At 41.7% G+C, this 16,195-nt stretch overlaps 1 non-coding gene across 1 annotated transcript; it reads right to left on the bottom strand.

The window, feature by feature from the left end:
- Positions 1-5,137: 5,137 nt before the first annotated feature.
- Positions 5,138-5,209, bottom strand: Trnag-ucc (transfer RNA glycine (anticodon UCC)). The gene has a single exon. It is a non-coding gene; the product is annotated as a tRNA-Gly (tRNA).
- Positions 5,210-16,195: the final 10,986 nt, after the last annotated feature.

Raw genomic sequence — 16,195 nt, 5'->3', positions numbered from 1 at the left:
CCAGTGCTCCAACCCTGGTAAGGTAGCCTACTGAAAATTCTACCAAGAAAGGCAAAAGTAGAGCAAACGGATTGATTCAACGGCAACGAATAAAGGGTTTGAGTGAAACCGCACGTGTTGGGCTCCTGGCTCGTGAGCTGCAGAAGGTCGACGTGAGTGTGACAGCAATCCAGGAAATACGGTGGCCAGAACTGGAGAACGTGAATTCCGGGCGATGGATCCCATCGCGAACACTTCATTCAAATACCACAGAACGAGGAGTTGGCTTCATGGTGATCGAGAAACAGATGAAGCGTGTTATCCGGTCGATTTATTTATTTTATTTATTACCAGACTAAGGCCGGAGTAACCTGTGCAATCACCTCGATTTCGTCACCACCGATAGAAACTCGTGCCTTACATTGACCTCTCTTGAGCCTCTTCCTATCATGTACTTCGACGTGTTGATGTGTAGTCCAATCCGTTTAGCTTCGCTTTTCAGTGTGATGTAGGCTTCCTCCATCCTCTCAAAGTTACGTGCCATAATATCTATGTCGTCGGCGAAGCCAAATAGCTGGACAATCTTATTGAAAATTGTACCACTCGTGTTAATCCCTGCTCTTCGTATCACCCCTTCCAAATCTATGTTGAATAGCAGACACGAAAGACCATCACCTTGCCGTAACCCTCTGCGGGTTTCGAAGGGACTCGAGAATGCCCCTGAAACTCGAACTACGCACATCACCCGATCCATCGTCGCTTTGATCAACCGTATCAGTTTATCCGGAAATCCGTTTTCGTGCATTAGCTGCCATAGCTGGTCCCGATCGATTGTATCATATGCGGCTTTGAAGTCGATGAATAGATGATGTGTGGGCACGTTGTAATCGCGGCATTTCTGCAGTACTTGGCGAATGGCGAACACCTGGTCCGTGGTGGAGCGTTCACCCACAAATCCCGCCTTGTACTGCCCCACAAACTCTGGTGTTATTCGGCGGCATAAAATTTGGGAGAGTACCTTATATTGCGCGGGAGTTGCTACAATCCAGCTTATCGCCCTTTTTGTAGATAGGACAAACGACACCTTCCATCCACTCCTGCGGCAAAACTTCCTCCTCCCAAATCTTGGTAATGACCCAGTGCAATTTTTGTTGGGTTTGAATGAAACCGCACGTGTTGGGCTCCTGGCTCGTGAGCTGCAGAAGGTCGACGTGAGTGTGGCAGTAATCCAGGAAATACGGTGGCCCAGAACTGGAGAACGTGAATTCCGGGCGGTGGATCCCATCGCGAACACTTCATTCAAGTACCACAGAACGAGGAGTTGGCTTCATGGTGATCGGGAAGCAGATGAAGCGTGTTATCCGGTCGATTTATTTATTTTATTTATTACCAGACTAAGGCCGGAGTGGCCTGTGCAATACATAAAAGTCTTCTCCATTCAGCTCGGCTGGCTCGGTTGGCCATGGCTGCACTTCGCCAACCACGCAGTCTGCGAAGGGTCCGCAAATTGTCCTCCACCTGATCGATCCACCTTGATCGCTGTGCACCTCACCTTTTTGTTCCCGTCGGATCGTTGTCGAGAACCATTTTCACCGGATTACTGTCCGACATTCTGGTTATGTGCCCGCCCCACCGCAGTCTTCCGATGTTCGCGGTGTGAACGATGGATGGTTCTCCAAACAGCTGATGCAACTCGTGGTTCATTCGCCTCCTTCACATACCGCCCGACATCTGCACCCCACCATAGATGGTACGCAGCACTTTCCTTTCGAAAACTCCCAGTGCGCGTTGGTCCTCCACGAGCATCGTCCAGGTCTCGTGTCCGTAATGAACTACCGGTCCAATAAGCGTTTTGTAGATAGTCAGTTTGGTACGGCGGCAAACTTTATTCGATAGGAGCGTTTTGCGGAGTCCAAAGTACGTACGATTTCCTGCCATGATGCGTCTCCGAATTTCTCTGTTGGTATCGTTATCGGCGGTCATCAGTGAGCCCAAGTACACGAATTCGTCAACCACCTCGATTTCGTCACCACCGATAGAAACTCGTGGTGGGTGGCTTACATTGACCTCTCTTGAGCCTCTTCCTGTCATGTACTTCGTCTTCGACGTGTTGGTGTCTAGTCCAATCCGTTTAGCTTCGCTTTTCAGTATGGTGTAGGCTTCCTCCATCCTCTCAAAGTTATGTGCCTTGATATCAATGTCGTCGGCGAAACCAAATAATTGGACGGGCTTCGTGAAAATCGTACCACTCGTGTCAATCCCTGCCCTTCGTTTTACTCCCTCCAAAGCGATGTTGAATAGCAGACACGAAAGACCATCACCTTACCGTAACCCTCTGCTCGTTTCGAAGGGACTCGAGAATGCCTCTGGAACTCGAACTATGCACAGCACCCGATCCATCGTCACCTTGATCAACCGTATCAGTTTATCCGGAAATCCGTTTTCGTGCATTAGCTGCCATAGCTGGTCCCGATTGAGTGTATCATATGCGGCTTTGAAGTCGATAAATAGATGGTGTGTGGGCACGTTGTATTCGCGGAATTTCTGCAATACCTGACGTACGGCGAACACCTGGTCTGTGATAGAGCGTTCACCCATAAATCCCGCCTGGTACTGCCCAGTTGGTGTTAGTCGGCGGCATAAAATTTGGAAGAGTACCTTGTAGGCGGCGTTCAGCAATGTGATTGTGCGGTAGTTGCTACAATCCAGCTTATCGTCCTTTTTGTAGATGGGACACACGACACCTTCCATCCACTCCTGCGGCAGAACCTCATCCTCCCAAACCTTGGTAATCACCCAGTGCAGCGGTCTAGCCAGTGCCTCACCACCGTGTTCAAACAGCTCTCCTGGTAGTTGGTCAACTCCAGAGGCTTTGTTGTTTTTCAGCCGGCCGGTCTCCTCCTAGATTTTCTGGAAATTCGGAGCCGGAAGTCGTATGTCTTGTGCGCGTGCTCCCAGATTAATTACCATACTGCAACCGTTGTCTGCCACATTGCCATTCAGGTGCTCTTCGTAGTGCTGCCGCCACCTTTGGATCACCTCACGCTCGTTTAGAAGGCGATAAGCGACCGCATTTGCGTGTTGAGAATGAAGGGCAAATTCTTCAACTATAGGCTGGTCAGCATCTATGCCCCAATAAACGATAAGCCTGATGACGTGAAGGATGAGTTCTATAAGAGCCCTGATAAGGCCTACGGAGAGTGCCCAACACACGATGTTAAGATTGTCTTCGGGGATGCAAATGCGCAGATCGGAAGAGAAATTTTTTTTCGTCCTGTCATTGGTACGGAAAACCTTCATTCCGCTACCAACGATAATGGTCTACGACTTGTAACCTTTGCTGCTGCTAGAGGAATTACAATAAGCAGTACCTTTTTTTATGTCTTTATTATCGAGACTTTCAGAGCAGTACCTACTTCGCACGTAAGAATATCCGCAAACACTCCTGGCAACATCCGAGTGGAGACACTTGCTCACAGATAGACCATGTGCTGGTCGACGAACTACATTTCTCGGTTGTTATAGATGTAAGGTCCTTCAGAGGTCCGAACATCGACTTGTAGTTGCAAAAATTCGGGCGCGACTTCTAGCATCACGAATTCACGAAACAACAGAACGATGTGTTTCAATATCCAACGCTTGTCAGTTTAAGGAGTTGCTGAACTGTACCACCAGAAGCTGGACGGATAGGAGATGCCACCGGATCTGGCGACGTCAACAGATTGTGGGATAATATCCACGAAGCTGTGACTACAACAGCGCAGGAAGTGTTAAGCACTGCACAGCGACACCAACGAAATGGTTGGTTTGATGAGGAGTGCCAGCGAGGGACGGACGAAAAAATGTTTGCTAGGAGTCGAATGGTAGTGGCTCGTACCCGTTCCAACAGAGAGCGGTACAGTGTACCAAGGGCAGAATAGAAACGAATCCACCGCAGAAAAAAAGCAACACGAGGAGAGTGTGATAGCTGAAGCGCAGAAGAACATGGATAGAAACGATATGGGGAGGCTTACGGCAACTGCCAATGGCGCGTGGCATAATACTACGCCAGAGCTCGTCATGTGCAATGACCGACAGGGGAAGTTGCTGACAGACAAGACTATTGACATACAAGACGGCAGACTTCAGTGGTAAATTCATATCTTCTCGGTTCGCTCTAGAGAAAAGAGGGATGGGTGAGAGATGCTTTTCGCTCCAAACTACGAAAAAGTATTCTCCTTTGGCCCAAAACTGTGATTTCGTCTCATCAGAGTAAAAAATACATAGGGAAACTGCTAATACCTTTCCATTGCTTTGTTTTTCGTGGGATGAATATCGGAGCTATGAGATGAAGTTCAGGAGCAGCAACCTTAGTTGTTCTGCTTGTAATATAGTTTGTGCTCGTTCTTGTTACTCTCAAATTGAGGAATCTCAACTGTGAATTAATTGTACACGCTTATTATCAAAAATCACAAGTCACTTAGTAAACAGCTTCGTGTTTGTTTTGATTAGACGCTGACATGAATATCTCACAGTATGCTGTCAAACTTCCAAACCAAATTTACCGCCTGATCTTCAATAGCCGATTGAAAATCGTAAAAATGAAAATCTACCGGGGCTGAAATGAAAATTTGCTGTTGATTTGCACCGATGAATTATGATTATTTTATTTTATAAAAGTACTAAACAGACGCATATCTTTTAGATATCTAACTTCAGAATCTTGAATCCAAGCACTGCCGTATGAAATGATATTCATATTTTAAGATTTCAAACTGAATATCAATATACCAAGCTGAAGATCCATTTTGACACCGCACACAACAATGCTGACACCGAGAGTCGATGCTTGCTGCTGTGCATGCACATGCAGTCCTATTCATTCACACATTCAAATAGGGAAGAACCATTAATTACGAAACGCAAAAAATGGGCATTTTCAAACCCCCCTGTCCCCTATGTAACACTTTTTATATGAAACATCTGAAAATTTTGTATGAATAGCTACACTTTGCTCAACCCACCTTTAAACGTTACGTAATTTGTGGACGCTGCCATATGCAACAGACTTTGAAGTGACTTTTCTGTCCCTGACTAAAAGTATATACTGAATGAATATTATTCTATCATTTGACTTTCTGAATTATCCCAACTACAAAGAAAACGATAAAAAGTGTCCTGCGTCGGCCGGGAATCGAACCCGGATCAACTGCTTGGAAGGCAACTATGCTGACCATTACACCACCGACGCTTATGTTTGAATTTTAGATACGAAAAAAATCTAATGAGATTAATGCTACCGGTTGGAAGAGAGCTCTACAAAGCAGCTATGCACACCTTTGCGCTCCTCTTTAGGTGGTCTTCATCACTTTGTTCTGGTTTTCCCGGTTTTCCCACACCAGCAGCCCACACGAATGACAACGGTCGATGAAATTTCTCGTCATCACTCAGAGCAATCCGATTGATGCTAAAATCTACAAACCCGAAGCTCAGTGTCTTTGTCCGTTTGCCGGTCTAGTGGCACTTTCCCATGAAATACTATTGTCTGTGGAAAAGCTAGACTTGTGTATATTTGCATTAACATGGGAGCGGCCTGTTCTGCCCAAAACACACGACTGGTGAACACGAGTTTTTCTCACGGTTCAAGTCGTTTAGATAAGGTTCAGCGAAGTGTCGGTATCCACATGCCGTTAGAATCTTTAATTAAATCATGGAATCCTCTATTCAATTTACTTAGGCACAAGATAATCAATAGCTTCTTCGTTCATAAAAGGCAAATTTTTCAACCTGTATTGTTGAACTTTTCGGTCCTTCTGTGCACACTCCCAGCAGGCAAGCAGAAAATTTTCCACACTTTGCAATTTTTGCTTTTCTCTGTCACCGGGAGATATCGATTCGAAGAAAGTTTTCCACAATGGGCACTCCGGTTGTCATTGTCATATCCTGTGACCCCGCGCCTTTCGTCATCCCCACTATCCGCCCCCTCTCTTAGATCTCATCCGAAGGGAGAGGACTGTCTCAAGTCGCGCCCGGGTTGGGAATCAACCTTGATCAACCGCATTGAGGTGGCCTGCTTCCACACCCCCCCCCCCTTGAGCCATCCTAGTGGACCTTTTTTTCAACGGTGTTTCGTCCTCGTCCACGAACAGCACTGGCGCGCGGCTGGAGCGACTGGAACGGGTCGGAAAATGGGGCCACGCGCGCAAGGTGGCAGTTGACCTCCTTATCGTTCACCCGTGTTGCTTCATTATTTACGTACCTTCTCTACATTTCTCCGCTGGTACTTTGGACTACCTATATTTCTTCTTCTATCGGTTTTATTTTATTTTTTTCTGTCAGCCGTGAAAGCTGTGAGGAGAACAGTAAACCCATAGTGTTTGCCTTTGCGTTCGGTTCCGTTTTAATCACTTGTGTAATGCGCGTTTTTTCTTCTTTCTGATGACCTTCGATGGCTCCAATATACCGGATGAAGGGTGCCGTGAAGTACTACAGCCCAATAAATCACACTAAAAAAATAGAGGAACGTGAAGAAAGTTGATTGCTACTGGCGTTGGAATGTGTGGAAATGTGGAATAACTTCGAATGATGTCAATCTTTTTAAAGTGTCACTATCAAATAATTGAAGAGGTGCTTCCGTGATCTTAGAAAGAGATGAATAAAATGAAATCATTTTTTGCCATTCCTCCAGCTCTTGATTTATTGAGGGTAAAAATATTAAAATAGATGCTAGTTCAAAACACTAACAATATCGCCTTCATAATTTTGAACCGATATTCAATCTATATTTGTTTTTTTTTGACGTAGGACTACGTCTGTGTTTTCTATATTGGGGTACACTTTACGATTGCGAAAATCGGGGACCGTCACGAAAATATGATAGACTTTAAACTTTAATATCTGAGCCGTTTCTCGATGGATTTTCAATTTTGTTGGACCATTCGATCAAGGATGAGTCAACGCTTCTTTGCATTTATTTGAAAATACTGATTTTTTACTATTTATTATTGATAATTTATAAAAAGTTTAGAAACAGGCACACTAACCAATCACGTACATGCATCACTAGCACAGACATCAAAAATCAATCACTTGCGGGTTTGGATCTAATCCTCAGTTTTAACAAGATTTTACGCATAGCAGACGCATCAAAGCAATCGTAGCGGAATGGACACAGCATCACGGTGGCGCTAATAACATTTTCAAAGAAAATCCATCGCATTGGTGGTGGTGCTCGTCAACCTCAACGAACCAGAATTTCATATGAAGAAAAGGTTGACCATAAAAATAGCACTGTGGCGATCCCGCACCGCCAGTGCCGATGCTGAAAATTTATTACAAATTGTGGTGTCAGTTAGTTGGAAAGGAACATTGGGAAAAGAAAATTGGTTCTTCTCAGGACCAACATTTTATGAAAAGAAAGAGTTAATTGCAAAAATGGACTGTTTCGGTGGCATCGGGTTTGGCGTGGTAGCTTGGTTGCTGTTAGTGATTCCATCCATTAAAATTCACTGCATCATCTCCCTACGACGCGCTATCAAATTCGCTATTTATTTACCATTGAGTTTTGCCCTTTGAAGAATGTTTATTTCGGATAGTCGGATCAACCTTCTTTTGTATAAAATCAATGAAGACGCCACCTCAGTGGAAACTTTCTACAGCAACCACCCATCGGTGAACGTCGCTCGGACAGACAGATGCCAAGAGATAATGTTTGGTAATATGGAGAAACTTCGTCTTGAATGAAATTTCTGCTGTTATTCCTCGTAACAATACGCATCTAAAATAAACAACATCTCATAACCAAATTCAGAATTGAGAAAATTTTATAGAATTGTCATTCATAGAATTTGTCATTCTGCGTTGTCGGGCCCGTTGTCTGCGGAATCCCGATCGAAATGGCTCGCGCGCGCTGAAAAGCAGCTTTCTTATATCTAATGAAGTAATTCCATTATCCCCGCCCCTTCATTAATCGTTATGAGTGCACATTATATTTACACACCCATATCAGCTCACAAAGGGGCGGGGCTAACGGGCTTAATTTATCAAATACAAGAAAGCTGCTGTTCTGCGCGCGCGAACCGTTTTGATCAATATTCCACAAAGAGCGGTTCGACATTCGATGCAGCGGAGCGGACACAGCAGCATGAAGGCGTGGGTGGCAGTGGCTATGCAAAAAAATTATTCCAAATTTTGGAGGCTTAGCGAAAAATCATAAAGTGGCGGTCGGACAGTTTCATCGCAAGGTGCCTTCAAGCGTTTTGGATGCAATTAGTTATTGGAAAGTCGCATTGGGAAATGAAAAATGGTTCTTCTCAGGACCAACAACTTATGGAAAGAAAGAGTTAATTGCGAAAAGGAATTGCTTCGGTGGCATCGGGTTTGGCGTGGTAGCTTGGTGGCTGTTAGTGATTCCATCCATTCAAATTTACTGCATCTTCTCCCTTCGAGGCGCTATCAAATTCGCTATTTACGATTGAGTTTTGTACTTTAAAGAAAGTTTATTTCGGATAGTTGGATCAACCTTCTTTTGTATAAAATGTTGACTTTTGTGTAAAATCAATGAAGACACCACCTCAGTGGAAACTATCTACAGCTACCACCCATCGGTGAACGTCGCTCGGACAGACAGATGCCAAGAGATAATTTTCCAAACGGTGTGTTGTCTGCTGAATCCCGATCGAAATGGCTCGCGCGCGCCGAAAAACAGCTTTCTTATATCTAATGAAGTCATTCCATTAGCCCCGCCCCTTCATTAATCGTTATGAGTGCACATTTTATTTACACCCATATCAGCTCACAAAGGGGCGGAGCTAACGGGCTTAATCTATTGAATACAAGAAAGATGCTGTCCGGCGCACACGAGCTATTTTGATTCGAGCGGTTTGACATTCGAGTAGTGGAACGGACACATCAGCACGAAGGAGTGGGTGGCAGTGTGGCAATACTGAAAAATCGAAAAATCATCAAGTGGCGGTCGGACAGTTGCAACGCAAGGGTTCGACAAGCGATTGGATGCAGTTCGTTATTGGACAGAATGCGCATTGGGAAAAGAAAATTGGTTCTTCTCAGGAACATCATTTTATGGAAAGAAAGAGTTAATTGCGTTAATGGACTGTTTCGGTGGTAGCTTGGTTGCTGTTAGTGATCCCATCCATTCAAATTTACTGCATCATCTCCCACCGACGCGCTATAAAATTCACTATTTACGATTGAGTTTTGTACTTTGAAGAAAGATTATTTCGGATAGTCGGATCAACCTTTTGTATAATGAGTTGGACAAAATGTGATGCAGCGGAGCGGACACAGCAGCACGAAGGCGTGAGTAGCATAGCAGTGGCAATGCTGAAAATTTATTCCAAATGGTGAAGGCTTGGCGAAAAATCATAAAGTGGCGGTTGGACAATTTCAACGCAGGGTGCTGACAAACGTTTGGATGCAGTTAGTTATTGGAAAGATTGTGAAAAGAAAATTGGTTCTTCTCAGGACCAGCATTTTATGGAAAGAAAGAATTAATTGCGAAAATGGATTGTTTCGGCTGCATCGGGTTAAACGTGTTAGCTTGGTTGCTGTTAGTAATTCCATCCGTTCAAATTAATTGCATCATCTCCTCCGCCGCGCTATCAAATTTGCTACTTACGATTGAGTTTTGCACTTTGAAGAAAGTTCATATCGGATTGTCGGATCAACCTTCTTTTGTATAAAGACCTTTTTGGAGGACACCACACAAGTAACCATGGAGCTATATATGCTTGCAAATAATACAGCCATTAAAGTTGACTAAAAGTGGAAAAAGGCCCTTTTACGACCGAAATAATGCCTTATTACTTTGACATGATGAAATAAAACATATGTAATGCATCGCTGCATTCGTAACGCTGAACTAGTAGATCGTTGCTTGACAGGTGATGAATAAATGCATCTTTACATCAGTAAAACTGATCTAATGCAATTAGCATTTAATATGCTGATCTGTGATTGATTACATGCATTAATGAATGCTTGGTGGTTACTTGGGCATCCTCAAAAATGGCTGAAATAAAGCAGAAATAAGCAGAATCAGAAGTGGCGTGAAACCAAACGCAAATATATTTATTTGCAACGTTTGGTTTTCGCCCGCGATGTAAGCGTACGTGGCAAAGTAAGGATTGTGATGTCCCCGACTGAAAGCCAGTCGAGTGGCTTCAGCGGCCGATGGGTCATGTTAATTCCACGGTTAGAGACTCAAAGTCCATCCAACTGGGAACTATTATTAAACTTCTTGATTCAGTTGGCCTCCGAGCAGTTTGCTCAATGTTAATAAAACGACACAAATTATTATGGCAAATACCATCAATTTTGAATAGCTACGTAGTCCTACGTCACCTTTGCGTACAACCCGATTGGGCTGCACCTTTGAGTTTTTATATTCTTTGTGAAAGAGATTTTCAGGCCAAGGCTGGATCATTTATAAATAGTTGCTATTTTTCCCCAAATATTAAAACAAGTCTATACGCTACAAAAAATTGTACTGTGCACTACACAACGCGATTCAATGTGAATTTCGTTTCAATCTGAATGTAATAAGCAAACATGCTGTCGCGTTTAAATATAATTGATCTCTTTCTCGTATTTAGTTAATTCTTCGATTGGTGCAACTTGTTTTGTTGTTGGATATTTTGAGAAAATGAATCACCGATAGATGAGCAGTCCGTAGATCCGCATCACGAGATTGTCATTCTGCTCATGCATGGTCCAGTATTAGGGAACGATTAGACAGAAATTGTTATGCCGATATGACATTGAAAAGATCACTTGTCATAAGACGAGTTTGTACAATCCCATATAATTCCACCACTTAAGGTCACTCCTGACGGAATCTAAGTTCCAAAGTGCTCGCGTTTTCGGGGGCACACCACTCGATTCAGAGGCGGCGCACAACTGTCATTTTTGTTGATTTAGCTTTGCTGCGTCGCAGCATGCGTGAAATAATAAAAATGACAGTTGTGCGTTGCTTCCGTATCGAGTGGGGTGCCCCCGAAAACGCGATTCCGTCAGGAGTGACCTTAATTGTACCTTGACAGATACGTATTTCGACCTCAAGAGTAAGGTCGTCTTCAGTGTCTCGTACTTGACTCGTCGAGTCATCCATCGTTTACCTTTTTAACGGTTGATTTAATTTTTGTAGGTGGTCAATCGGCCACCGAAGGCGCTTGTATCTTTGTCTGTTTCTCTGTGATTCAATTATACTTTTCCAATGTCAAATTCGTTGTTTTCCAGTACAAACGCAGGTTTGTAGTAGTTTCAACTTTACTTTGTTCGTTTCTTATCTACATAGGATAAACTTAGTTTAGCACTGACTAAACCTCAATTTACGTTATTTTGTACTGTGTTATTTTACAATTTTGCACCTGATTCACCTACAGAACTGTGTTGCAACTGCCAAAACCATATGAGTGGTAGAAGGGAACATCAAACAAGTAGAAGGGAAATCAACCCAGGGAAAATATTCATTTAAGACTTAGCACAAAAATACCTAAGAAATTTGTTTGGAAAATATTCGTATAATCAATTCAGATTCAGAATCCTTGCGATTGTGTTTGAATGAAATTTGGAAGTTGAAATAAATTTAGGAATTCCTTCTGAAACCCCTAAGAAAATACCATTGGAAATCGTTTTTTGTTGTTCAGAGAGTTCTTTAAAGAAATATTTTGGGAGTAGTTCCAGAAAATCTTTTAAGAATTCTTCCACATTTTTCAAAAATTCCTCCGGAAGGTTTTTCTTCAATGTGCGGGTGAATTATGAAGGAATTTCCCAGAATAACTTTCGGAGCAGCTCGTGGAGAAATTGCAAGAGAACTTCCGCGAGAAATTTTCTGGAAAATTCATGGAGGAATTTTTGGACGATTTTTCGGAGGAATTCTGGAAGGAATTTGTGGAATAGTTTCTGGAATGATTGATGGTTGATTTTCAGAAGGAATTGTTTTTTGAAGGATTTGCCGTAGCAGCTGCTGGGAAATTCCATTTAGAAATCTCAGGAGCATCTGCAAATCTATAGGAATATCAATTGACATACCTAGTTAAAAATTTTACCTCGTTTCGTTGTCTCTAACTATTCAAAAAACCGAAACAAAAACTGACAAACAGCTGCATTTGTGAACTGGCCTGTAATTGGTTCAAAATCGGTCAAATGTTCAGCTAATTCTAAAATATAACCTCTTTCTGGTTTTTAGTTTTAAACTTTTAAAATAGTTAGTTATAACAACATGAATGTTTCCGCAACAGATTTTAACCCTATTTTGAATTTCAAGATGGTTTACTGCCGTTTAAAATAATTTAAAAAATGTACATGTACCACTTTTACTGGCTTAGCTAAGCTTAGACTGACTGTACATATCAATGGTTGCTACTCCGTGATTGATCAGAACTGGTGCAAATTGCACTACGATCCAAGTGAATAGTGGTTGGGGTTTACCATCTATTCTCGAAGTGCACGTTTCAGCAGCTCTCAAATGTTGATCAATAACGGCGCCGGCCAAGTCCTTACAGTCAGTTGGTGAAGGGAGGGAATGTTAGTGTGTGGTTATTGTTGCTACTAGAGACCGAGAATACCTCTGCATCTCCACAATTACCACGGTAAAAAAGTTGTGTTAGTTGGGTGGGGTAATCAGTAACATAGATCGGGATTCACCATGGAAAGTGATGTGATTATGCAACTTCTATACTACAGTATTAGCATTTCCGTGATTTGCTCAACTGTTTATCCTTCACGAGAATAAACAATCAATCGCTCAAAATAAGCGATTGTTCATTTCAATTTCTGATGAGGCCCCCGCGGCATCATTTCTTCAACGCAAGGAAAGTAAAAAAAACGGGATTTAAATTGAAAATAAAGTAATATTCACGGCTGTTCAACCAAATTGATAGTAATCGGAAAGCTAATTATGTTATCTCTATTTGACGTTAAATAAGAATGTTCAGCCAGACATATTTTGTTAATTTACGTTTATTTTACATGTCGTTTATTTTGCATTACTTTCGCGCGTGTGTTTGTCGCTTGCCGTGACCAGCATACCGTAATTAGGATCTCACTGGTATTAATCCTGATGTGCCGGTTGGCACTCGTGTTGGGCTTGTGCGCTTTGAGCGGCACACGGTCACTTTTCAGTCAATATAAAGTCGTACATAGTGCAATACAAGATGCTAAATTGGAGACGATATAGATACACGATATACATACATGTTGTATGGAGAAGCACCTCCACTTCAACAGCCTACACGACACCATATACTTTCATGTGTTGACTGGGTTTGATAGGGCCTGCCTATAGACACATGCAGCTTTTTTCAGAGGTTCAACAGAGCCCACTGTCAAACCCCACCACATCCTAGGCAGGCTCCCTAACTCGCAGTGGCCATGGGGAGGGGTCGTCAAGCCCTTGGACATAGTCCCTGCTGCCCCTACATGTACCACTTTTACTGGCAACGATTTTCGGTTTCTGTTGCATTTTGTTCCCATTAATAGTGGTACATGTGCATTTTGTTCCAACAAACTTGAAATTTGTCAAGAAACTTCGCATATTTCTCATTACTACCTTTAGGCACATCAGTCATAACACGTTGGTACAGTTGAGATGCAGAAAATTTCTAATTTGAATTTTATTTTCGAAGTTTTTGGAAAAATGCGTCTCCTGTAAAATTTACTCAATGTAACATGTACCACTTTCGCTGGCACCGGTTCATATAAGCATTGAAGTATATGGAGACGCATGGTACATTTGTGCGATGATTCAGCTTGTGATTATACTTTTTATGCAAATTTCATCACATCCGTTTTATTAAACAAATCAACAAGTGTTCATGCATTTAGGTGCAGCTTGTATCAACCTTCCGGGACTCGCTGGATCACTCACGCAGTCCCGCCGCTCGTGTGAACGGCAAGCGTGCTTTTTTCGAAGGTATTGTACTATCTACAACGGTGTGAGTCCCGGACGGTTAAGGTAAACCTGAACCTAATTGCAAGTTGGGAAGTACATATTCTTGGTTAACATGTCGAATACTGCGATCAAGAAATCATTAGAATCATGATTTCAAAAAGCAAATTCCCGGCGTTTTCTAAGCGATTTTCACAATTCTTTCACGGTTGACTTATTCACATCATCTATTTTTCTGTAGTTTGGATCAAACTAATATGGTTTGTATGCAGGATTGATTTGGATATCAGCTGTAACTTACCTTGAAGACAAATTAATCATAATTTTGCCACGCCGATGACTAATCGCAATAAAAAAAATCAATTAACTTGAGTCGAGTCGAGTAAAGTACGAAACAATGAAGATGGCCTTATAGTTGAGGATGAAATACGTATCTGTAAAGCAATACAACGTGGTGAAATTAATTGGAATAGTACTAAACTCATCGTATGATAGTTCATAAATGTTGTTCAGGTGGAACTCGTCAGAACTCAACTTTGAATCTACCTCAAGTTTTTTTTCGATTTTTATTTAAGTGATTTTTTGAACTCTTCCTCAAGTGATGGTGTCTCTGAGACAGTGTGGTGACATACATTGTCTTGGTTATTGAAAAGGTTGGTTGATTAATATGTAAGATTGAATGAAGCTTTATCTAGTACGTTTAATCTACTAAGTATAATTATACATAAAATGTTTAACTGATGTTTGGAGTTCGTCTAAACTCGCAAATTATGTTTGTTGTGGTACATAAACTTTTGTGAAGGTTGAATGCATGCTCAAAGCACTCCATTCTTATTGGATCTGGTATTGGTGTAGGCAACCCAAGTAACATTTTAAGTTTTATAATTTACTACAAGAGGAGATGAATGCTACATCAATAAAACCTTAGTTGAGGCTTTTGCTTCTTCAGAGCTTACACCAAAACCTTTTGAAGAGTAGTATCTGCCTAGTTGGCCAATTCTTGCAAGTTCGGAATATGACCGAACATGAACACGAGCTCAGATTCTTGCTAACTACTATAAAAGAAAGTTGGCATCATTTAAAACCTTTTCGAAGCCACCTTATCTTGATGCCTGCGGAATTCTCTAGATCTTACTTTATTTAAGCCAACACATGGTTGATAAAATATCTTCAGTCTCAACAAAATAAATTAAAGTTTATTATATCTGAAACCCTGAAATGCCATAATCGAATACTAATCGGAAATCTTCCTTATTATCGATAGAAATCAATAACGCATATTTGATGTATAGTGCGTCTATTTTTAGTGCCGAATGAGATTTACTGTGTCATATGGTGCGAAACACAGAATAAACAGATGCGCTCTCGGAAAACCCCGTTTTTACAATTATTTTTCGAAAGAACATTTTTTTGAAAACACAAAATTAGCACTTTTATGCTAAATTATCATTATTTATTTTGTATTGCTCTTAGCTGATTCGTTTTTAAATATCGTATACCTGTAACCATGAATGTAATGCAGTATAAATACATTTTTGGACTCAAAATTTCTAGTGATATGTAGTGAAAAAATATGGCGATGGTATTCGAGATGACTTTTCAATATGCATTTGTTCAAATTGTTCTGCTACGATAAAAGCAACTATCAAATCATAATGTTTAGACGTGGCATTCATAAAACTGATTTACATGCTGAATTACCTCAGTACTACTTCGACAGGGTGTTACAAATGCCTATTTGTCATTTTTCAACATATATGATGACCATAATTAGAGAGAATTTGACAGTTCATGGTACAGAAAAAAAACAAAGTGCGTGGATGGGAGCTACAACTAGAAATTTTAAAGTGAGTAAACACGTAAGTAAAAAATTATGTACTGATAAACGCTTGCGATGGCAGTTTGTCGGAATCAAAAAAGCACATTCCCGTACAATCCGCCAATGAAAAAGTGAAAGGCTCAAGGTGACTAAGGCGGGTCTACGGTGCGTGTTATTTCGTCCATCTCCATTGTCCATCGTTTCTTTCCAATATGTCACCTCGAAATTTCGGAATTGCAAATCTCGATATCGTTAGGTTAGGACGTTAGGCAGAATAACAGCGATTTCAACAATGTTTGTTCTCTCATATGGCCCTCTGCTAATCTTCAGATTCTATTCATTTCACACTTGCCGCTCGCTTGCGGTGTCAATCGAATCTGTATCTTCATTACTTTCATCTACTCCCTTTCGCTTTGAGCAGTATAATTATCGCCGAAAAAAGCCAATAAATTAATTTCGATAAATCTCGATATCGAGAACATTAACGTAGTTGAAAATGTGTCAACATG

Source organism: Armigeres subalbatus, chromosome 2 (genome assembly GCF_024139115.2).
Source record: "Armigeres subalbatus isolate Guangzhou_Male chromosome 2, GZ_Asu_2, whole genome shotgun sequence".
Lineage (NCBI taxonomy): Eukaryota > Metazoa > Arthropoda > Insecta > Diptera > Culicidae > Armigeres > Armigeres subalbatus.
This window is presented reverse-complemented; position numbering and strand designations above follow the sequence as displayed.